At 39.3% G+C, this 23,610-nt stretch overlaps 1 pseudogene; it reads left to right on the top strand.

Moving 5' to 3' along the window:
* The window catches only part of LOC141917620 (ADP-ribosylation factor-like protein 15), a 312,613-nt pseudogene that overhangs the window by 119,675 nt on the left and 169,328 nt on the right, over positions 1 to 23,610 (top strand).

Below are 23,610 nucleotides of genomic sequence, written 5' to 3'. Positions count from 1 at the left end.
GACATAGAATAGAGGAGTCAGGGGTTCTTTAGCTATAGATCCCACCAAGAGCCCTTGATAAATTGGAGGGTGGGACCCCGGGAGTGATACTGGGGCAAGCAAGACTTCTTTAATTATATTCCCTTGGGGTTGGAGCTATTGGACCAATGGGCGTCGGTGGCCGGCATAAAAGGGGAAGGGTTTACGGCTTCTGTATTTAAAAAAAAAAAAAAGGGACAGTTGTGGGACAACTGTTATATGTCCCAAAGGCAGGCAGTAATCTGCTGGGCCGGGATTTGGTGATACGACTAGGATTACAAATCCACACTTATAAGGAATGTGTATGACTATTACTATGAATACTCTGACAGAGAAAGATGAGGTAGATATAAACCCCATCGTGTGGGTCAAAGAGGGTAATAGGGGAGGACTAAAAACCCCTCCCTTAAAAAAAAATTACCTTATTAGATGGACATGACGTAGTATGACAGAAAACAAAGGGGTTGCTCAAGGATGGACTGCTGGAACCCTGTATGTCCCCTTTCAACACCCCCATTTTGCCAATTCGAAAAATGGATGGTTCTTATCGATTGGTACAAGACTTAAAAAAAAAAAAAAAGGTAAATGAAGTAGTCAAAAAGAGATATCCTGTGGTACCAAACCCGTATACTCTGATGAGTAAAATACCACATGGACACAGATGGTTCAGTGTTATAGACTTAAAGGATGCTTTTTGGGCTTACCCATCGGATCCGGAAAGCAGGGATTTACTTGCCTTTGAATGGGAAGACGCCCAGACAGGGTGCAAACAACAGTTGAGGTGGACTGTTCTACCTCAAGGATTTACAGAATCCCCTAATTTATTTGGGCAGATATTGGAACAAACTGTGGAACAATTTAAGCCACCTGAAGGGGACATGTTACTACAGTATGTGGATGACCTTTTACTCTCAGGGGAGGAGCGGTCTGAGGTGAAAGTAGCCACTGATGGACTCCTTAATTTTCTAGGAAAACAAGGGTTAAGGGTCTCAAAGGCCAAATCCAATATATAGAAAATGAGGTTAAGTATTTGGGCCATTTAATTACAGAAGGGAGACGAAAAATAAATCCCGAAGGGATTCAAGGGATAATTACCGCTCCCTGGAACTAAGAAAGAATTAAGAAAGTTTTGGGGATTGACTGGGCATTGCCGCCTATGGATTGAGGCCTATGCACAGAAAACAAAGGGGTTGTATCTTAAACTGCTGGATGAGGAACCAAAACCTAGTGCTCCTTCCCCTCCACCAGCAGCCGAACCCGTAATCGAGAAAAGCAGAAACAATTAGAAAATAGTGGGGCAGAGGTTTGGGGAGGCGTTGGCGGCGGCGGGCGGCCCCTAGGACCGCGGCACGACCCCGCGGCACCGCAGGGAGGGGGCCCGGCGGCGGCTGCACCCCGCGCTCCGATCTGAGCGCGCTGCTGGAGGAGCCCGGCCGGGGAATAAAGCGGCGAGCGAGGGAAAAAAAAAAAAAAAAAAAAAAGTTACAAATGTATTCGGGAGTAGACCCTGCATCCCCGGTGGGGGAGGCTTTATTAAAAACTCAATTCGTGACCAAATTATGGGGAGATATTAGAAAGAAGTTAGAAAAATTCGATGATTGGCAAGAGCGGGGTCTACAGGAATTGTTAAGAGAAGCGCAGGAGGTGCGTGTTAGAAGAGATGAGAATGAGTTTCAGAAACTAAAAGAAACACTGGCTGAGCCTCCAGTGTTAAGTTTGTTGGATGTTAAAAAGCCTTTTCAATTATTTATAACTACCTCGGATCAAACTGCTTATGGGGTTCTGCCCCAAGATTAGGCTGGAAGTAAGAGACCAATTGGATATTTTTCAAAATTATTAGATCCCTTAAGCAGGGGCTGGCCAACATGCTTACAGTCTTTAGTGGCAGCAGCCTTACTGATTGAAGAGGCAGGAAAGGTGACTTTTGGAGCGATTATCACAGTGTTTTCCCCTCATGATGTGCGTGGGGTGCTGCAGCAAAAGGCTGAGAAATGGCTCACTGATAGTCGGCTATTGAAATATGAGACTGTCTTAATGGAAGCACCAGAATTAGAACTGAGAGTAACTGGTGCTCAAAATCCTACTCAATTTTTATATGGAGATCCTAGGGATGAATTAAGTCACAATTGCATTGAAGTAATAGAATTACGAACAAAGATAAGACCTGATCTAGAACAAACTGAATTGAATTCAAAGGTTGTTTATATGTAATGAAACAAGAAGTAGATTATGGGAAAAAGATATATAACCCTCAGGAGTTCACCGAAATTCAAAAATTGGGGACCACTGTGGTGAATGGGAAGTGGATCCTTCTAGACAATAGGGATACAAGGAGAATTGCAGAGGACTCTGCAAACCAGACCAGAATTGAAACGAAACTTTTGGGTGACAGGTACAGTGTAGAAGAGATTAATGAAAACCAATTAAGTATTCGAGCCACAAACAATAAGAGAGATCTTGATAGCTGTTCAGTGCGTACCATTAATGGCACATCATGGATAAAAAGCAGGCACTCTGATCTTTTACCTGGTGACACAAATGTTAATGAATATGACCCTAAAATCAATATGTTTGAGAAAACTGAACGTATGTCATGTATTTCTACCAGCAAAACAATTTCTGCAATGAATGAAAGGATCCAAATAGATTTCACAGAACTACCGAAAGTTAGGAGATGCAAATATTTACTGGTAATAGTAGATCAATTAACTCACTGGGTAGAAGCTTTTCCTACCACCAGAGCGACTGCCCAGTCAGTAGCTAAAATAATATTGGAACAAATTATACCATGATTTGGAATTGTAAAAGTATTTGATTCGGATCAGGGTACTCATTTTACATCAAAAATTATAAAGTTAATTACAGAAGCTCTGGGCATCACTTGGGAATATCACACTCCATGGCATCCACAAAGTTATAGACGGGTAGAGCGAATGAATCAAACGTTGAAACAACAGTTACCTAAATTAATGATAGAAACCAAATTCTCATGGATTAAATGCTCACCCTTAGCCTTACTTCATATTAGGACTATGCCAAATTCAGAGACAGGCCTCTCACCTTTTGAGATGTTATATGGGATGCCATATTCCCAAGGTATGCCTTTAGGGCATCCATTAATAGAAGACATGAGGATTCAACAATATATTAAAACTATTGAGAAAAACCTAAAAGAATTAAGAATAAAAAGAATGTTAGCCCAGACAACTCCTTTAGGATTTGCAGTACACAAAATACAACCTGGAGATAAAGTAATGATCAAAACTTGGAAGGAGGAAAGCTTATCTCCTAGATGGGAAGGACCATTCCTGGTATTGTTGACTACGGAGACAGCTGTAAGAACTGCTGAAAGAGGATGGACTCATATTTCCAGGGTGAAAGGACCAGTCACAGGTGAACCCAATTAGAAGATCGAGTCAGCACCTGGAGATCTGAAGCTTCGAATACGATGGAGCTAAAATAAGACTGGACTTACTAAAACAGACCGAGTGACACCAATAGTAGTGAGATCCTGAATCGTCTACATGAACCCTGTGTGTATGTACATATGTTAAAAAGTTGTAATACCTATGATTTTTGGTTTTAGACTGGTTTGCATAAAAACATAAATCAGTTGAACAAAGGAATTAGGAAAAAAAAAAAAGTAAAAGGGAGTGAGGGAAAAGCTGAGGATAAGTCCAAGTGAGGGCAAGACCGCATTGGCCTCCATTTTTGCTGTTAAGAAGACACGAACCCGACCGTTGGCAGCAACCCAATGGGTCCAGGGGCAAACAGAAAAATGTGCCATACCGGACCTCACTATGGTAGCTGGCTTTTTCTCCTCACTGTGTATGTTAGCCTCATAATAGCTAAAAGGAGTCAAAATGCTACCAACTCATATGACCCCTTTGAAAATAATGAGTTTGTTTTATTAACAAAGACTAGAAGTAAAACCTTCAATTTCAGTCACTGCTGGGTTTGTGGGGGACCTTTGGGATTATCAAGCTGGCCGTGGGTCTCTATACCGCCTCCCCATCACAGATAGCAAACGTGGAATGGCTGGAATGGCAATCTATGGTCCTGGTTACCTGGAACACCGTGGGTAAAACAGCTTTTATTTTATCTGTTGTGTACATTTGCTGTCCTAATGTTTATACCATGTATGATTCCATGTTTTATTAAATTGATTCATTCAGTCATTCAAGGGATAAACACAAACACGAATCAATTTAATAAAATGCGAGGGATTATGAAGAATATGGTGGTGATTCGTGTTAAAAATATAGTGACTTTAATGTGAGGAGCAGGTATGCTGCTGGTATTTTGCCACGTACATAAGTTAAAGGAGATTTACTGTGGTTTTGTTTTTAAAATGGTTCGGAGTTCTTTTTCTGTAAACACAGACTCCTATGGACTGCTATTGCGCAATGGAAAAGTACTGGAGGGACCCCTGTCAGAAGCCCCCAGCAACACCAGAAAGCCCGGGAAAGTTCGAGAGACTCTACTGCGCATGTGCGGACTGGGGAAGAACAAGGATGTCAAGATACCACCTACTTTCTCCACTGTCTCCGTAGGATGCTACATAATCCCTTGTGTCCGAGGATTGGTCCAGTGAAACCGCCTTGTCAAACAGATGCCTCTGGAACCACCCCCCCTATCTTGGCAAGATGCTGTTACTAGAGGAAGAGGAAGATGAAGATGCAAGAGATGACTTGTCATCAGAGAAAAGATGTAAAATCATGTTGTCAACACTCGAAGAATGTTCATAGAACAATACTCTTAATACTCTTATTCTTAAGAATATTCTCAATACTCTTATTCTTAAGAATATGCGAAAAGCAACAAGAGTATAAATAAAAACAGGGGGGAATTGTAAGGGAAAGAATGTTGTTTTCGCATAATAAGCCTGATGGGAAGGGCAGGATCGATTCACCAAAGCAATCAACAAGAGCAATTCACAACCATTGAAATCCCTGGCCTAGGGCTAGAAGGCAAGTGATCTTTTTGTCAACTGTGATGACCCAGTACTTGGAACTGGCTTTAGATGGATGCAGATACCGAAAGACTTGGGGCAAACTTTTCCATCTTAGTACGCTTGCGTGATGAGCTCATGCATATTAACTTCTCCGCCCTGGAGAAAGCCAAGGTTCATTTCCATGAACATGCGACGTATGAACACAGACATGAAGGGGCGTATCGGTAGGCGGTTCGGGAAGTCTGTACACCCTGTAGTACTCAGCCAATGAGGAATCAGGGGAGGGAACTGGCGGTTGGGAGAAAGGGATATAAACCATTGCATGATGGCTGGTAGGCGCGTCCACTTGATGGGGGCGCCCGGTCTTGCAAGAACGTAATAAAGAGTGCTTCACACCGCATCCTGTCTGAGCCGCTGATAATTGGCAGCTGAGCGTTTCTCACAGGAATCAAGACACTGGAACAGTATTTCAAAATTGGCTTATAAACAAAAGTCAATGTACTGATACTGCCAGTCACGGGCAGTGAAAGAGTAAGTATTACCAATCTGAAGAACATGATAAATTTTCATATAGTCTTGTTGGCTTTCTTAAATACATGAATAGTTTTTGCAGCTTGTTGTGTGGAAATTCTTTTGAAAAAAACCCACAAAAATTTGCTGCCATGTAAATTGTTTTTACATAAACTTTCCAGGTATTATATGAAAAGATTAAGATCTTTTTTGACAGTAATACTGTTTCTCAGTTCAGGAAGACTGCTCACAAAAGAAGAGGGAATAGAGCCAAATGCAGGCTTTTGGAAAATTTTCCTTACAGTTCATAATTGCCTTTTAAGAAAGTATTTCTTATAAGACAGAGATGGCAACTTTTGATATAGGTTCTAAAATGCAACATAGAAATGTTTGCTGTTTATCTATATGTCATTATATATAACCTGCAGCAAAACTTTATACCTTCCTGCAAGTTAGGCTACTGTTCCTGCAGGTTATCCACTGTAAAAACCTTAATGGGGTGAAGTGGTTATGATTTAGTTTACATCATGAATGGGATGCAACCACTAAGGTTGCAAAACAAAAGAAACAAAATATAAAAGTAGTTGCAGGTGCTTTTTTACTAAAGAAAATGGGTGTGCCTTCTTACATTTCTCTGAAGTCATTATTTGTGTCTGGGCTATATTTGAGAAATATACCTCTGAAAATGTTCTAAACTGGGAATGCAGTAGCTAATATGTTGCATAAAAATGATTCTGACAGTTCAGTTTTTAGTAACTGTAAAATGGGTTCAAAATGCTCCCCAGATGTATTTGGCTACCTCTCCTTTTGGAAGTCATTCCTTCTGTGCAATAGGGAAAAATCTTGCTTAACTAAGAAAATTAATTCAATAATGCCATCCTTCCCCTGCATAAATAAGAAGGGAGGGGTGGTCATACTATGTCTGGGAAAGGAAGCAAAAATGCATGCTTGGATATCCCATTGCCAGCTGTTGTAGGGAGTGTGCTTGCCAGCAGTTTCTGTCAAGCTTATTCCTTTCAAACCCTCTCCAAACTGTCCAGGAATTTAAAAAGTCTTTTGCCTGTTAGTCACCTTTCACTTGTAATGTAGAAGGAATGTTTATTGACTGAAGAACCATCTGTTTTGAAATCAGGAACACTGAATTAAGTTTTTGTTTTGTTACATGTTAGTTTGTTGACATTTACTTGAGTTAGGAAGATGGCTGCTAGTGGCCAAACAGGGTAAAAGCTTAAAGGATCTGCTCTTATGGGTAATAAGGGGCAGGATTTGGCTGATGGTTTTTGTGCATGTACAAGGCAGCAGATCATCAGGTCTCTGACCCCTGTGCAGGAGGATAGATGCTCCAGAAGTGAGCTGTGTTTGAAGGGTAGGTCAGCAAAGTGGCATCTTCATTTTTGGCAGAACCTTGCTGTGAGATAATTTAAAAATCTAGTATGTCTGTCAGTGGGGCACATGGAGCCTCTTTGTGTTAGTTTGGTTCAGTCATGGCCTGGTATTTGAATCCTCTCCTGTGTACTATTGATCAGGATGTGCATGAGTCTGAATCTCCATAAGGCTGATGGTAAGTAGTGTATGCTAAGTATCACTCAATAAAAATGTTGTTTAGAGTCTGCAGCTGTAACCAACACCCTGCTGGGGAGGAGACCTGATAGCTAAGGACAGTGCCCTAAAACACTGTTGTAGAAGCCAGTTCAGGCAGAGAGGGGTTGGAGGGAGAAAACAAAGATATAATGAAAGAGGAAGAACGTGACTAATGTCCTAGGTAGAACCATGGCTGAGGGGAGACTAGAAATCTAGCTTCTTGGATGCAAAATATTTTGCAAAACTATCCTTCTCAGGAAAGTTCAGTTTCATAATTATGTTTCTGTTCTTTCCACTCCATTTTGTTCTCAGACACACAAAAACTGAATTAAAGAGATACCTCAGTTATAAATTGTTGCTGTTATGCAAATCATTTAAGCAATAAACTACTATGCCAGTTTTCTAGTCCTGGGGGCTTTACAGTTATTTCAACTTCTGTATTCGGAAAAGTACGATTTTAAATATTCTGAGACCTGCAATGAGTAACTGAAAATACTTGAGAACACTATATGTATTGTCTGGGTATTATGATCAAGCAATGAAGGAAGAGTTGATTTACCCTGCTCAGGATTATCAGTCAGGGACTCTCTGTTACAGAGTCAATTGACTAAAATATGTCGAATGCTGGAAAAATGTGCCAAAGCTGTCTGTGAAAATCATTAGGTTATTTTAGTGCAACTGAAAATTAATTTTGATTTTTGAATTGATTGGATTTAAACTTTTAATTTATATTCAAAGTACAATTTTTAGTGTACTTACATAACCTGTCAGTTTGTAACCTGTTTGACAGCAATAGCTGGAAATTAATTGAAAGAGATAGTGATGTTGCTTTGATGCTTGAGCATTGTGTCATTCAAAACCTTTTTTGACCCTTTGAAAAAGATTTTGATATGTTTGATATTAGTCTGGATTCTCTTTTATTGTGATAATTGGAAATAAATATAGCACTGTCAAGTTCTGAAATGGCATTCCTGAGTTACCCAAGACATAGATAATATACAGTATCTCCTAATTAGTTATCTGTTATAAAGAATTTTTTCTGCATACTTCATTCATTTCAATATATGCAGTCAGTTTCACTATCTTCCTATTAAGGGTGTCTGATCAAGAAACAGTTGAATCTTTCTCAGAGTTGAATGTTTTTTGAGATCTATGGTGACTTAATATTTTCTATTTGTGTGATCATGTTCCCTCTATAATTCAGTGAGGAGATATAAACATTCTTTAAAAAAAAATAATTAAGCCCACAAAAAGCTTGCAGTGGGATGTCAAGGTAATATACTACTTTGATTATTTTAAATTCATCACATTTTAGGTTGAGGTCTTACTTGTTCATTCAGCTATGGTGTTAAATAATGCAGAAATAGTATTTTATAAAATATTTTTTAGATATGTGAAATGTCCATGCTGAAGTGGTCATTTTGCTAGTATACCCATTGAAAACCATAATTTTCTCTATCCTGCAGAATTAAAATTCTGTGTTACTGTTTAAATTATTTCAGTTGTTTCCATTTCTTTTGCTTGATTGTATGTTCTTAAAGGAATTTTAATCTTTTGTATGAAAAAAAAGAAATTGTACCTGTTTAGATGTATTTCAGAATTAATAAGTCAGAATGTAGGTGCTAATATTCAGAATGTAAGTGTTAATATACAGAATGTAAGTGCTAATAGATAACAATTCTTTAATTTTGTATTAACAGGCAAAAAGTAGTCTCAGTTAGTTTGTGCAGTGGAGTTGTTTGCAAGCTTTAATAAAATTCTGCGTTTTTCCAGAGATGAAAATGAAAAAGCTTTGAATCTGATTCCCAGTTCTCTTTTTTTGAACCTTAATTGTTGCTTCATTGGTTACTTTGTTCTTAATTTAGACTGATGAGGCTCTTCAGGAATCAAGTTTATGGGAGTTTTGTGAAGATTTGTACACAGTATTACTGCTTGAAAAGTGTGGCAGTCCTGTACCTATTAAAGGAATTTGCAGCTTAAGCTCCACAAAAGACTCAGCAAGAAACTGATGTAGTTATATAGAAATGCAGGAAAACTCTACCAGAAATCCTGCAAAACACCACAGGATTCCACAAATTTAGCATATTTCAGCTGACTGCACTCTGGATAACTGCCCTCCCTTTACAACAGCAATAGATCTGAGTGGGGCCATCAGTCTCACAACCTCTATCAAATTTGTTTCTGTTGCATCTTCAGACTTTGCTTAGATGGCTGCTTTGTGCAGTGCTCAGAAATAGAGAAATGTTTCCTTTCCTGCAGCTTTTGTTGCTGGGACAGATGTGAACAGTTATTCATCACCATGATGTTTAGAATTGTCTTACTTGAAAGCACTCTGAAAGTCTTAATTTCTGGTGATAAGAGGAAAATTGAAGTCTATTCTTATTGAGCAAATTTCTACTTCGTGGCTATTGAAAATAGTTGTCTTTCAAAAAGAGTTTGGGTTTGTCACCTTATCAAAAACCTCTCTGATTTTGAGTTGGGTTTCTATATATCTACCCTTTTAGTAGAATGCTTGCTGTTCCTACAGAGGAAGAGTTATAGATACTGCCATCATAGTCTTCCTGTTCATGAGCTTTGAGGTGCTGAGGGTAATTTCCAAAATAAAATTTTGTTTATCATCATCATTTTCTATGCCAGACATGGATCAATACCAGAAACCTTCCAACAACCCCATGCTACTTCTTTAAATTGTGTGCTGCAAGCAGGTACTGGATCCTGCAAGGTTTTACTGTGCTATGATACTATATCTTAGGGCCATATAAGCTTTTTTTGTATTTCATAGCACTAGGGAAACATTATTATTTACACATAGTATCTAAAGTTTTGTCTTGGAAGGGCCAAGCCACATGTCTCTCATAGTAGGTCTCTGAGGCTGGCAGGCTATTGTTAGAAAAGACAAAGTTTGGTTTTTGTCATGCAGTAATAATCTCCTGCTTGTCTTTGCAGACCCAAGTATTTAATCTTAAATTTAATAGGCAAACAAGGGAGGAGAGATGAAGAGGAGAAAAGCAAACAAGGCCTAGAAATTTGCTTTTCTTCTCCATGAAACTAGTTCTGCAGTGAAAGAATATTTACAGACAGGGTGTGCCGGCTAATGTCACCAAGCATTGAATGAGAAGAAGAATGCTAAAAAAGCAGAAAATGAGAGCTGTGCTTGCCTGTTTGCCTCCCAAAAAGAATTGGAATTGTCAATGTTTGGGACTTCTGTTTGTAGTGCTCTGCAAATCTGCTCCAGTGACCATTACCCCTCACAAATGTGTGTACGAGAGCAATTAAAATATTACCAAAGAATACTGGAAAAAAAAAAAAGGGTATGTGTGTGTCATGTAGCTACTGAATTTTTTAAAGATAAAGATATATAGATAAAGGCCGCTGTAGAAGCAAATTAAAGCTCCTGGGAGCTGACATGGCTTTAACAGCTGCCCTGCCCTGCCATAGAAACCTGCCTTCCTATTGTAATTCATTTTGGTCTCTGAAAAGGAGTTTATGATCAAAGTTGTCTTTGAGCACAACATAATGGCACAGTTAAACACTCAGATTAGATTTTGACAAAGTTAGCCAGGGATTTGGGTCTTCTTTTTTTTTTATGTGGCACTCATCCTGCAGTGAGAAAAGCATTTTACCCCTTAAAATGTTTACCCCTTAAAACAGAACTTTACCTGGGATGGATTTTTAAGGCTACTTTTAATCTTAGCTCTCTTAAAAAAAAAAAAAAAAAAAAAAAAGTGAAAGAACCTGCTCAAGGTGTTTTTCTTGAATTATATTAGATCTGTATTTCTTGTTTTTATATCTGCTCCTACTATTTAATGATAAACAAATTAGAGCATCTTTTGTGGATAACATCTCACAAAGTAAATGAAAGAAAACTGTATATTTAAAATATTTTAGCTCTAAGATACTTCTGTGCATAGTTTCCAACTTGATGATTCCAGCAAAATTATTGAATGTCTACTGTCCAATTTTTTAACTATCATCAGAAATAAGTTATATTTTTGAAAATTAATATACTATAATAGAATTCTTTTTCATTAGGCATGCTAATTAGCAGTTGCTTCATTTGACAACACATACAGTTTGCTTTAATTCAAGGGGGGCTTTTGGGGACAGAAATTAAGATTAAAAATAACTGTTATTTACAGTGGAAGAAGTCATAACAATTATTGAGATGTTAGGAAATACAGGTTCATTTCCTGTCTTTGCTGTGGACTTGCTGTACAAGTCTACAGTTCACTTTGTGCAAGTAGGTTATTTCTGCACTCCACCTTATGTCCCTTTGTGTAGCTTTGAATAACTTGGAGACCCAAGTACAGGTGAAAGAAACGTGTTGATTTCTGTGATCAAAGATCCATAGATTGTAATTGTGAAATGAATTATGTAATCTGATAAAAAGTCATTTAAAACAAGTGTCAAGAAAAATCTCTGTATATACAGTTTGCTTAATATAGTCATGCTGGTATATGTTGCAATTTTAGAAGTAGCTTTAGAAATACTGTCTCATGGTGTGATCAAAGCAACATGAGCAATTGGCAAATTTAAGTTTTCTGTCTTGAATGCCCATGAGAAATAGGAGTATTAGCCTAGTCCTATATATGATGTTTGTAAGAAGAATGCATTAGAAGCTAAATAATGGATTTATAAGACTGCCTTTGGAGTGTGTTGGAAAAAAAGAAATCATAATAGAGGTCGCCCTCTGCTGGTAGAGAGTTTAATGTTCAAGACATTGCAGCATATCTAGACAGTGACATAGTCTGAACATGTTTGTGCAATAAAAAAAAGCCACTGTTAGAACATAAACTATTGCAAAATCTACTGAAAGCATTTTAAAGTGAAATACAGTACAACTGGAGTTATCAAGTTCCCCGTCTATTCATTTTAGCTGACACATAAGTAATTCATGTTAAGTGCCCAATTAGAGAGTGTCAATTTTGACATATCAATTTGTATTATACCCAACCTGTGTCCCTGTACAGCTGCTTGTTTACCCATTTCAATGCTGTTTAAGAATTTTGTCCTGGTAAGCAACCCTTTGCACTTATCCTTAAGAGATTTCTTTCAATTCAATTTAATTAATAATCTTAAAATATTAATTGCATTAATATGCATGCCTGTCAGGAGAATTTCTCAAGTCCTTTTTTTGGTGGGAAACGCTTATACCAAATTTTGCATGTTTACTTTGGATACTCATGAAGAGCGAAAATTTTGGGGGTACTGGAGACAAGAGAGGTGGATTATTCAAGGTAAGAAATGGATACAGTGATCCACTAAGTGAACTAGTAGGAAAATACAAACGAACGAACAAACAAAATGACATGTTAAGGGAATATCTCGAGGACACATGTGAATTCCTGCTGCCTAGTGTGTTTGTCCTGAAACTGGTATGAAATCTGTTGTCCTGACAGCCCCAGCAGTGTGATACTTTTTCCTCTAACAGAGAAAAGATTGCCCATCAGGAAGAGAAGTAATTCTACTGTCTCTTTGCTGGCTTCTTCCAGCTTTTCTTTTTCATGTTTGGCTAGGTTAAAACTGCTCTTAGCTGCAGATTTAGTGTTCAGTAGGATGGTGAATTGATTCCTTATTTAAATGTAATGTGTTGTGGATGGTTATTTACCTCTGTGTGTGTGTGTGAAATAAAATGTAAGTGGTGACTACTTTTATAGAAGGCATGCCAAGGTTTTAGGTTCTGAAATATATTCCAAAATTGTTTCATTTTTGTGTGTGTGGTGGTTTAGTCCCTGCCGGGGTCTGAGACCACGCAGCTGCTGCCCCTCCCCCACAAAGGGAGTGAAATACAAAGCCCCGGGGCTGAGATAAGGAGAGGTTTAATACAACAGAGCAACAGCAACACAACAAACAACAACAATAACAATAACAGTAACAGTGATAACAATGAACAGAGCAAGATATGTACCGATACAGCAGGGAGAGCAGAGAGATGGCATAACACACGCGCTCACCGATTCTCCTGCGCTCCCACGCTTGGGCGCCCGGACGTGATGTCAGCCTGGTATTGAATAACCCGGCTAGAGCTTCCCCCCCACTGCTGGGGAAACTTAACCCTATCCTAGCTGAACCAGGACAGTGTGGCAAAATTAAAGTAATTTCAATTAAGTATTTGGAATAAATACTATTAATCTATCTCAATTAATTTGCATTTCTTTTGAATATAATTAATGATCTATTACAACTGTAAATCAAAACTTTTCTATAGTTCATGTATTCATATACTAATAAAGGTATGAAAACGAGTTACTTTTGCATACAAAAGAAACAAAAATTAACATTTTAAAATTAGGTCAAGAATTTGAATGTTAGATTTAAATTTACTTCTTCAGGCTTAATGTTTCTCTGTACATCTAGCCTAGTGTAAATGAGACAAAATGAGGTTTTGTTCCCTTCAGAAATATAAATCATAAGAGGAGTGTTGATGAGTCTAATATGATCATTCAGCTAAAGCTGAATAGAATTTTATATAGCAAAGAAACAGCACTATCAGCCAAAGGGGTTTTCACCTTCTCTTAAGCAATGGGAAGTCTTGGAATTCTTACAAAATGTTTTTGTAGCTTTTTTTAGATGAGAAATGATAGGCAATGCTAATGTTGCCTCCCTTCTTTCCTTTCCCTCCTGTGTTTAGTATGAGTTGAATGATTTTAATGCCTAAGAAAGCAAGTAGACTTTTTGCCACAAAATCTGATTTTTTTTAAATATTTTTTCATACTTCTAGATTTATAAAGGTCTTGTTGGTCATACTCACTGTTGTTTTGAGAAAAATAGCTCCAGCTTTTTAATCACCTGATTTGTTTTTATATACCTGTTGGTGTCCATGGCAAATATTAATCCATATCTATTGGAGTTTTTCTGTTTTGTTTACTTGTATTAGATTTAAATTAAGAATAAGCATGACTTCTCAACCTTCAGTTTTATGCTTGCCTTTCAAGATGGTGTAAGCTCTATCTGCCACAAATCTGTTATTTTGTTTTGGCCAAGAAAGTTAGATAAGGGGTGGCATATTTTCTCATTAAACTATCACTAAAAATAAACAATTACTGTTACAAATAAGTTTGTAATTGCAACTTTTCTCATAATTTAATATTGTATAATTTTCTTTGAACTTACCAAATTGTTTTAACCATTTTCAGCTAAGCTTTGAGGCTGGCTATTCAGAACTTGATTATATGCCTTGTCTGTGTAGTTATATTTTAGTATAAACTAATGAAGAATAGAGTTCACCTGAAAATTTGGCTACTCCTATATGCACGGTGAGTTCAAAATTATCCCTGTTTATACAGCCTTTGGCAATTTAAGCAATATGTTTTGTCATGTGCTTTGCAGTCCCATGAAGCACTGGAATATTTATGAAGAAATAGAAAATATGACTTTGAATCCTTGATGTCTTTTAAATAAATGCACATATTGATAGTGATGGATTGCTTAACTTGGCTTTAGACACTTAGCTGTGTTTCTTGCCAAAAGTAATCCAGATGTGCATAATTTATCCACCTGCCATATGTGCACTGAAATGTCTTTCTATAATCAACTGTCTGTTGAGTATTGTTAAACAGTTAAATGTTCTTTATCAACTATCTTTTTGAATAATGCTAATAAATCTGTTAAGGAGTTCAGGAGCAGCAAGACCCTAAAAACAGCTTTCTTAAGCTGAAGAAAGCAACTTCAGATTTTTGATTGTCCAAAAGGCATACATGTTCAGAAAAAATTCATTGGTAAAAGAAGCTTATGTAAAGACCATTTTAGGTGGTGTTATGCAACAAAGGAGGGTGCATATTTTGCATAATCTCATTATGATGGGACAGATCTTTGTTGTGACAGTGTAAAGGAAGTTGCTATGGAATAATAACACTAATTAATAAGGAATTTTTTTGGTAGGAGGTCCTTGTTGAAGGGAGAAAATTATCTTAATTTGACAACAGTAACCAAACATTTCCTGGTATTATGTTCAGAAAGAGTTGTAGGAGGACACTTGTGTTATTTGGAATATTTCATCATATCATCAGAAGAAACAACTCCCATTTTATGGCATGTTTTGCAATGGGTGTTTGTTCTTCAACTGTCCTCAGAAATTTATCTATTGATTATTAGTATTACATGACCTGAATGGAAAAATTAATATGCAAAAAAAATTCTGTCCAAGGAGTTTGCTATCCCAAAATTTTGTTTTCAAAGGAAGCACTGATTCATAGAAATATTCCCCCTTTTCACCCCATTGACATAATGTTATCAGAATATTAACATGGATAATCTGACTTTCATCAATCTCTGAGTCAGATCCCAGGGTTCACTTTGGAGGTATATAGGAAGGTGTGTGGTGGTCATGTAGAGCAAAATGCACATAGTGTCTCACGGTTCTGAGTTTCCCCTGAGGAAAAGGGCATCTGACCCTGTCTGATGTTCCTGTGCATACAGTTATTTATCCCTACAGTTATATAGATATCTATCTGTTGTACATAGGCCTGTCTTCGTAGCAATTTGCTTTGTTTTTTTAACTGCCCCCCCAACAGTTGCATAACTTGTGGCATGATTAGCAGCTGCTCTTCATCATCCTGGGAGATCATCATTAAGATGAGAATAGGTATACATAAGCTGTTGAGAGCAACAACTGTGTGATGCTTATTTCCATAAGGTCATCAAGATTTGAGCAATTCATCTTGGTTTGTACAAAGGAAGTAGAAGAATGCCTACATAATGTGCTGAAATTTTACCATACTAGACACAGTAATGCAGCAAACAGTTCTTGCCGCCAACCTGTTAGAAACCATCATTGCTGAAATGGTAGAAAGATGCTGCATGCTCCTAGTTTGTAGACTTTGTTGTTTTAAACAAAAAACAACTTCAGAAGATTTTGAACTTTTCACCAACACTCAACTCACTTTGCTAAAGAAACATCCCAACTTTCCTGCTTACTGCCAGCATTTGCATGAGGGTACTCTGACATACCATATCCATGCAGCATGTAACTTTGATAACTACAGCAATATAACATCTCAAAACACTGAATTAGTATTTCCAAACCATTTAGATCACATGCATTGGTCAGAGATATAAATTGAAATCTTAAATTTTAAAAAACGTGCATGGCTTTTCTGAAAAAACTTTTTTGCTCTGGTTACTTATATTCTGAATTTTCTAGAGCTGTCACTGTTTGCTGAAAAATTATGCTCCAGAATCTTCATTTTTATTTTTCTTTCTTAAACTGTTTCTGTCTCAATTTTGGGAGCCAGAAACCCTTAAAAAACCCAACAAACCACCCCCCTGCCCCCCCCCCAACAAAAAAAATAACACCCCAAAACCCACCAAAGCATACAGAGTTTAATAAATGTTACTATGTTATTACATTACATGATCATCTGAAAATTAAGGATTGTAGCATTTTGAAACTCTGTTGCTGATCATCTAATCAGTATCAGTGACATCTTGGACAGTTCTAACATGATAGTTTTTTCATTCCAGATGTTTTCTGGTAGATACATGAAAAGGGGGAGTGGGGAGGAGAGGAAAGATAATTCAAAATTAACCTGGATGTGTGCATGTATGTTTACATGCATCCTCCAGACACTGCTGCAGTGAACATCAACTAAAATACTGTATATCTGTGCACTGTACTTTCACTGCCCAGCAGCATTTAGTTATTTTAGTTTGTCTTCAGTTACATTTACCAAAAGACTAATTAACGTAATAGAAAAGTGGGTTTGGCCAAAGAGCAGCTAGTATGTCAACTGAGTTCTCTCATTACATTTCCATTTATCTATCTCGCTAAAGTAGACAAGACCCTGGATTGACTATAGTTTGAAAGGTTAGTTGAAAAGATTAAAGGTGACTTGTAAATGGAAATAAGCAACTTTGTGCTTTTGGATTCTAAACACATCTGGTCTAGTGTTCTTCTTGTTGAGTGGTAGGTTTGCCAAGACTTGTTGCAGACTTTGTAGAGCAGTAATAATAAACCTGTTCAGAGTGTTTGAAAGAATTTGGCATGCCATATGACAGGTTCTCAAGTAGTTCCGTCAGGAGCCAAGTGTACTGTAATAGACCCCTTTTAAACTGTTGGCTTACACAAAAACTGGAGATGTCTGTGTTTTTTCCTTCGCTTCCCCCCCTCCCCTGAAGTACAAAAGGCAGATGAATTTATTAAAATGCTTCTTCAGTGTATGTTATTGAGCTGTGAAAGAGACCAATAGATAAACATTATTGTAATTCTGCAGATGCACTCTCATTTATGCCTGTAGGCAATATATATTTATCTACTTATGTTAGAGGAGCCTTTAATCAGATAATCTGTTATTGTAAGTAGTTTAGAACATGAGGCGAGTAGTTTTTAAAAGGCCTTTAAAATGTGTGTAGATTTGCTGGTCCTGTTTCTCATCATGAGAAACATAAAACACAATCAGGTATAAAGAACATAAGCAATATCTTTTTCTCTCTTACCTTTAATACAGTGTATGTAACTGCAGACATATACAGTATTTCTAGATGAATATACAGCCCATAAAATATTGCTCATTAGATTACAGAGAAAATAACAGATCCAGATGTTTGGATAATAACATCCTTCTAGAGAAGTAAAAAAGTGGCAGAAGGATTGAAATATATACAAATAATATTGAATGAAAAATCTGGCCTCATATACATAGAGGTAAAGGAGATAGAGATTATAACAGAGGCCTAAGCTTGTTAGGTTCAGCATGAATTTTTATGCCCTGAAAAGATCTGTGCTTTCATAAAGAATGAGTTGTCTCACTGCGATGTACATATTCGTGCTGGTCTTCAGGTCTGGTCTTTATACTGGTCTTATGGAATTCTCACTTTACACAAGGAAACCTGTGGTTTAATATATGGAGACCTTGATCACCTTTGACACCAACATCCTCTACTGCTGTCCTGGAAAGGGTATACTTTTCTGAAAGCATCTTTGCCTTTTTCAAGATGTGGCAGGAAGTGAATGACACACAGAGATACTTTAAGTGGTTGGGCGCAAATTAACTCTGAGAAGAAATCCTATGTTCATGTTCCTTCTCAGTTTTATACTGATTTGTCAATCTATACTGATTTTATTTTTAAATACAGTAAAAAACAATTAAAAATTCACTATCCATTTCCCTTTGATCACCTAGAAGAACTTAATGTTATCAAGATATCCAGGAAAAGAAAGACCAGTTAACAGTCCTCCTATTCTTCCATCTCTCTAACCCCAAAACCTGAGAGTCCTTTTACCCTCAGTAAAATGTAGAGTATTGCAGACTTCATTTGGGCAAATTGAGCAAGATTTTGCAATTTTGAGCAAGATCAAGGCAGAAATGATAGACATGAACAGTGGAAGCTGAATCATGAGTTCTAGACTTGTGAATGTAATCCAGTCCATTCAAGAACTTTTTAGAGTAAGATTAAATACATCTTTCAGTATGAATTTCCCCTTAATTTCAATAGTATTAGCTTCTCTTAACATTACTTGTAATGGAAATCTGTTCTTCTAAGAAAGGTTCTCAGAACCATTTTTAAGGATTCTGAAAGTGAAATACACAAGTCTTTGCCTCAGGGTTTAGAATATGACGGGGAGAAAAGTTGCAGTTTTCTGAAGGGGTCAGTCAATCACATTTGTTGCAGTTGTGCAGCTGTTTAGATCCTCTGCTCTGCCTGGCTCTGATGAGGAGAAGAAAAGCAGCACCTCACTGGGTGTGAGAAGGCAACTCTGCTTAGGCTCCCTTGCAAGAATGAGGATGGAATACAAAGCTGGACTTGAGGGATTTGGATTTAATGATCAAAGCCCAGAGTAAATGTTTCAAGAAACTGTAGTTAGCTTAATTGCTGTGTTATCTTTGACTTAGTTCACAGTGCTGCTGAACTAAGGAAAAACAAACAAAAAAACCCCTTTTAAAATAGTTTGTTCTTCTGACTTTCATTTAGTTTTATATGAGCGAGGCAGGATTTTACAGTCTTCTTTCTGACCCTGTGGTTCTTTCTCCAGTTCCTATGTCCTTTTTTCTCTCCCTCATCCTTTTTATCATACCCTCATCTCATTGTTTTTTACTGAATATTCTTTGTTTGCAGGAGGAATGCTCTGTGCTCACTGAAGGTCAATATCAACACCAAAGTAGTACCACTTCTCCAAGGAGACATTTCACTTAGTTGCTTGGCTATTTTCTTCTGACTGTCTCCTTGTATGTTACAGTGCTGCTGATTTTGTGGAGATGCAGTGTGTCAAGGTGGGGAGTGGGCAGATGTTTCTGAGGTACAGAGAGCAGGTTTGTCAGGCTCTAAACACAAAATCTTTTAGAGAATGTTTTACAAATTCTTCAGATTTATAAATAACTTTGCAAACCTAATTCTTTATCTTCAGTATTGTAAAAAGCATTTTTATAATGCATTGGCATTTTCTTGCTTCAGCTGTATCACTGAAAAGTAAGGTGTAAAAGTGGTCTGTGAAGAAAATGTTACTGAAAGCTACTAAACTTTACTTAAGAGTATTAAGTAGTTGTCTAGTTTTATAACTAATACTTGGCATCACAGTTGTTTCCATTAAATAGGATAAAATTTACTTAAACACCCTTACATTTAGATTTCTTAAAATAGAAAGTACAAGACAAAGCAGCACAGATGTTTGCTATCCAGGAGAGTTGCAAAGCCTTGGAAACAGAAGTATTTTAGATGTCTACTCTGCTATGTGGTGGTGGTCTACACACCGCCTGGGCTTGGTTTGGGGGTGGTTTCATGGGTTCTTGTCTCTTCTGTAGACATGAAAAGGGAGATGGTTCTCAAGTGCACACATGACTAAGCCAATCAGATAACCCAAATACAAATGTTTAGGAAATAGCCTCTAGCCCAGAATCTTCTGTGCAAGGGTGGGCTTTGAGATTTCATTTTTCTGAAGAAAAGGACTTGACCAGGTTTAGAGGCAATTAATAAGATATGTTAAGTTTTTGAAATCCTTAATAAGCTGAGGAGTGAAAAAGCTTTATTTTTATGGATTTAGATTTTTTCAAAAATAAAATGTTCCCCCTTTTTAAGATGCTCTTTATCCTTTGTTGTGGTTTGAGCCCAGAGAGCAACCACTCACTCACCCCCTCCCCCTCAAGAATGGGAAGGAGAAATAAATCAAAAGGCTTGGGACTGGAGATAAGGATAGAGAGGGATGATTCCCCATTATGGTCACAGACAAAAGACAGACTCGTTAGGGGAAGGAAAAAAGAACATCAATTTAATACAGACACTATCAACAAAAACACTTAAGAGAGTAGGACACTGAGAATTATTACCGCAGCCTGAAAACACCTTCCCCCCACCCCTCCCTTCTTTCCGGGCTCACCTTTGCTCCCAATTTCTCTACCTCCCTCCCCGCAGTGGTGCAGGGGGCAGGGAATGGGGAGTGCAAGTGTGATCAGTCCTGCTGCTTATTCCACCTCAGGGAGGGGGATGAGGGGGGACACAACACACTACTTGAATTCTTCCCCTGCTCCAGTGTGGGGTCCTTCTTATGGGAGACAGTCCTCCATGAACTTTCTTCGATGTGAGTCCTTCCCACAGGCCGCAGCATTTCCCGAGCTGCTCTGGCATGGATCCCTCCTGCATGTTGCAGTCCTCCCAGCATCAAACTGCTCCAGCATGGGCTGCCCTCAGAGTCCCAGCCTTCTTCGGGCACAGCCCCCTGCTCCGACGTGGGGTCCTCCACAGGCTGCAGGTGGGCATCTGCTCCACCGGTGACCACCATGGGCTGCAAGGCACAGCCTGCCCTCTCACCATGGGCTGCAGGGGAGTCTGTGCTCTGGCACACCTCCCCACCTTCTTCTCCTCTCTTCTGCTGACCTCGGTGTTTTCAGAGGTGTCCTCCTTCACAACTCCTCTTCACAACTCCCCCTCCTCCTCACAGATTCACCTTCTTAAATACATTATCACAGAGGTGCAGCCACCAGTTGCTAATTGGCTCGGCCTTGGCCAGAGGCAGGTCCAATGTGGAGCTGGGGGAGCTTCGAGAAGCTTCTTAAAGGGGCCACCTCTGTAGCCCCCTCCCCTGCTACCAAAAACCCTGCCACACACACACAAACCCAGCACATCCTCTCAGCCTCAATCTTTTTTCTTCTGAACAAATTAGGGTGTCATGGTTTCGGCCAGGATAGAGTTAACTTTCCTTGGGCTGAGAGGGAGCACAGCTGAAGGGCCGGGTACCGATCGAATATTACTTCATGCTCAGTATATAGGTGGAAGTGGGCTCTCTCACACCCCGTTCCATTTCAGTTTTATGGGTCGGCGTGGCAGGATTTTTCTCTGGTGCGGTCAGGATCGCTGCTGGGGATGGGCTCTGTACCAGTCGCCGCTCGGTGAGCCACTGCTGCATTTTATCTGTTTTGGACTACTATTGTTACTTTGTTACTGTTGTTTTTGGTACTATTACTAAATTACTTTTATTCAACATACAAATTTCTTGTTTTGTCCCTTGCCTATTTCACTGGGGGGGGGGGGGGGGGGAGTAAACAACTGGCCACGTGGCAATTGGCTACTGGCTGAGTTCAAACCACAACAGGTTTTTCTGGTGCCCAATGTGGGGCCTGAGGTTTTGAGATACTGACAAAACAGGTAATAATGTTGATTGCTTGGCTTCTTAAGATTTTATCACCTCATTTGCAGTATGTATTTCCCAATGCTGTTGCTCACAGTCCGTGAGAGTTGGGTTAAGATTTTGGTTTTGCTGTACTATGTGATGCTCATCTATGATGGGGTGCTGTCATCGGCCCCGGGGCTATTTACAATTTGGAAAGTTGACATTAACATGGTCGTCTTACTGCTAGGAGCTAGTGTGTTCCTGCATGTGGTTCAGGTTTTGTTCAGGGTTAAGCAACTATTTAAGAGTATCACCTGGAAATCTACCTCAAGGTTGGAGAATTATGAGTGGCTGGGGGTGTGGAGTAGCCTGGGCAAGAACCTAGAACAGTGGGCACCTCCGGTGTATTGGAACTTCACTCCTGCACAGGTGCAGAATCGTGAAGAACTAGTAAAATATTTGGAAAAAGTATGTTGTCACTCGGGTAATTCCAGAGAGGCACAGCTCACTGCAACATGCGGGGGCCAACCCCACGCTTACCAAGTGCTATTAAACACTGTTCAGCACCCTCAAGAGGAAGAGAAGGGCTCTGGATCTGTTAATGAAGTAACAGAAACTGCAGCCACTACAACCCCGACAACAGGCGCTGCAGCTGAACCAGAGAACCAACCCATGATGGTGTCAGTTGCTCCCATACATAAGAAGAAATACACAAGAAAATCCCCTCACAGTGTACAGGGTGATGATGAACCAGGCCCATCACGAGAACAGGAGGAGGAGGCAGAGCCAGTGATAGTCACCCGATCCTTATCCCTGAGTGAGTTGCGAGACATGTGAAAAGATTTCAGCCGCCATCCAGGTGAGCAACTCGTTACCTGGCTGCTGCGGTGCTGGGATAGCGGGGCCAGTAGCGTGGAATTAGAGGGTAGGGAGGCCAGGCAGATGGGATCCCTGTCTAGAGAAGGGGGCATCAACAAAGCCATTGGAAAGAAGACACAAAATCTCAATCTCTGGAGGCGACTTCTGTCAAGTGTGAGGGAGAGGTATCCCTTCCAGGAAGATGTTGTATGTCGTCCAAGTAAGTGGACGACTATGGAGAGAGGCATTCAATACCTGAGGGAGCTAGCTGTGCGGGAGATGGTATACTATCAACCAGATAATGCACGGCTACCCACAGATCCAGATGAGGTCCAATGCACCCAGCATATGTGGTGGAAGTTTGTACGGAGCACACCATCATCATATGCCAGTGCATCAGCAGTAATGGACTGGAGAGACGAAGAGGGACCAGCAGTGGATGAACTGGCTCGCCGAGTATGACAATATGAAGAAAGTCTCTCTTCCTCCCTCATTGCAGCTGTGGAGAAATTATCTCAAGAATTCCAGAAATTTAAAGAGGACCTGTCCTACTCCCCACCTGCACAGACTAGAATCTTGGCTATTAGGAGCAGTCGTTTCTCTACTCGAGAAAACCGGTACACATCACGGGGGAACCTGTGGCATTGCCTGTGTGACTATGGAGAAGAGATGAAGAAATGGGATGGAAAACCTACCTACCTCCTAGAAGAACGAGTATGTGAGTTGGAAGGAGGAACAAGTACAAATCGTGGTTCTTTTAGGAGAAATGCTGCTCCAGTTTCCAGTAATCAAGTGCCCAAACAGAGCAGAAAGGTCGACTTTGCTCACAATCATATGAGAAGAACTTCTGACTTATATTCACAATAAGTGAGTGACCAAGATGAGACTGAAACCCGTGCACACCGCACTAACCCATTTGTCATTAGTGGGTATTATGACCAACATTAGAGGGGCCCTGCCTCCAGCCAGGCGGAGGACAGGGACAACCGAGTTTACTGGACTGTGTGGATTCGATGGCCTGGCACATCTGACCCCCAGCAGTATAAGGCTCTAGTGGACACTGGTGTGCAATGCACCCTAATGCCATCAAATTTTAAAGGGGCAGAACCCATTTATATTTCAGGAGTGATGGGGGGTCTCAAGAACTGAC

Source organism: Strix aluco, chromosome W (assembly GCF_031877795.1).
Source record: "Strix aluco isolate bStrAlu1 chromosome W, bStrAlu1.hap1, whole genome shotgun sequence".
In the NCBI taxonomy this organism is placed as follows: domain Eukaryota; kingdom Metazoa; phylum Chordata; class Aves; order Strigiformes; family Strigidae; genus Strix; species Strix aluco.
The sequence above is the reverse complement of the archived record's forward strand: the minus strand, read 5'-3'. Positions and strand labels throughout refer to the sequence as shown.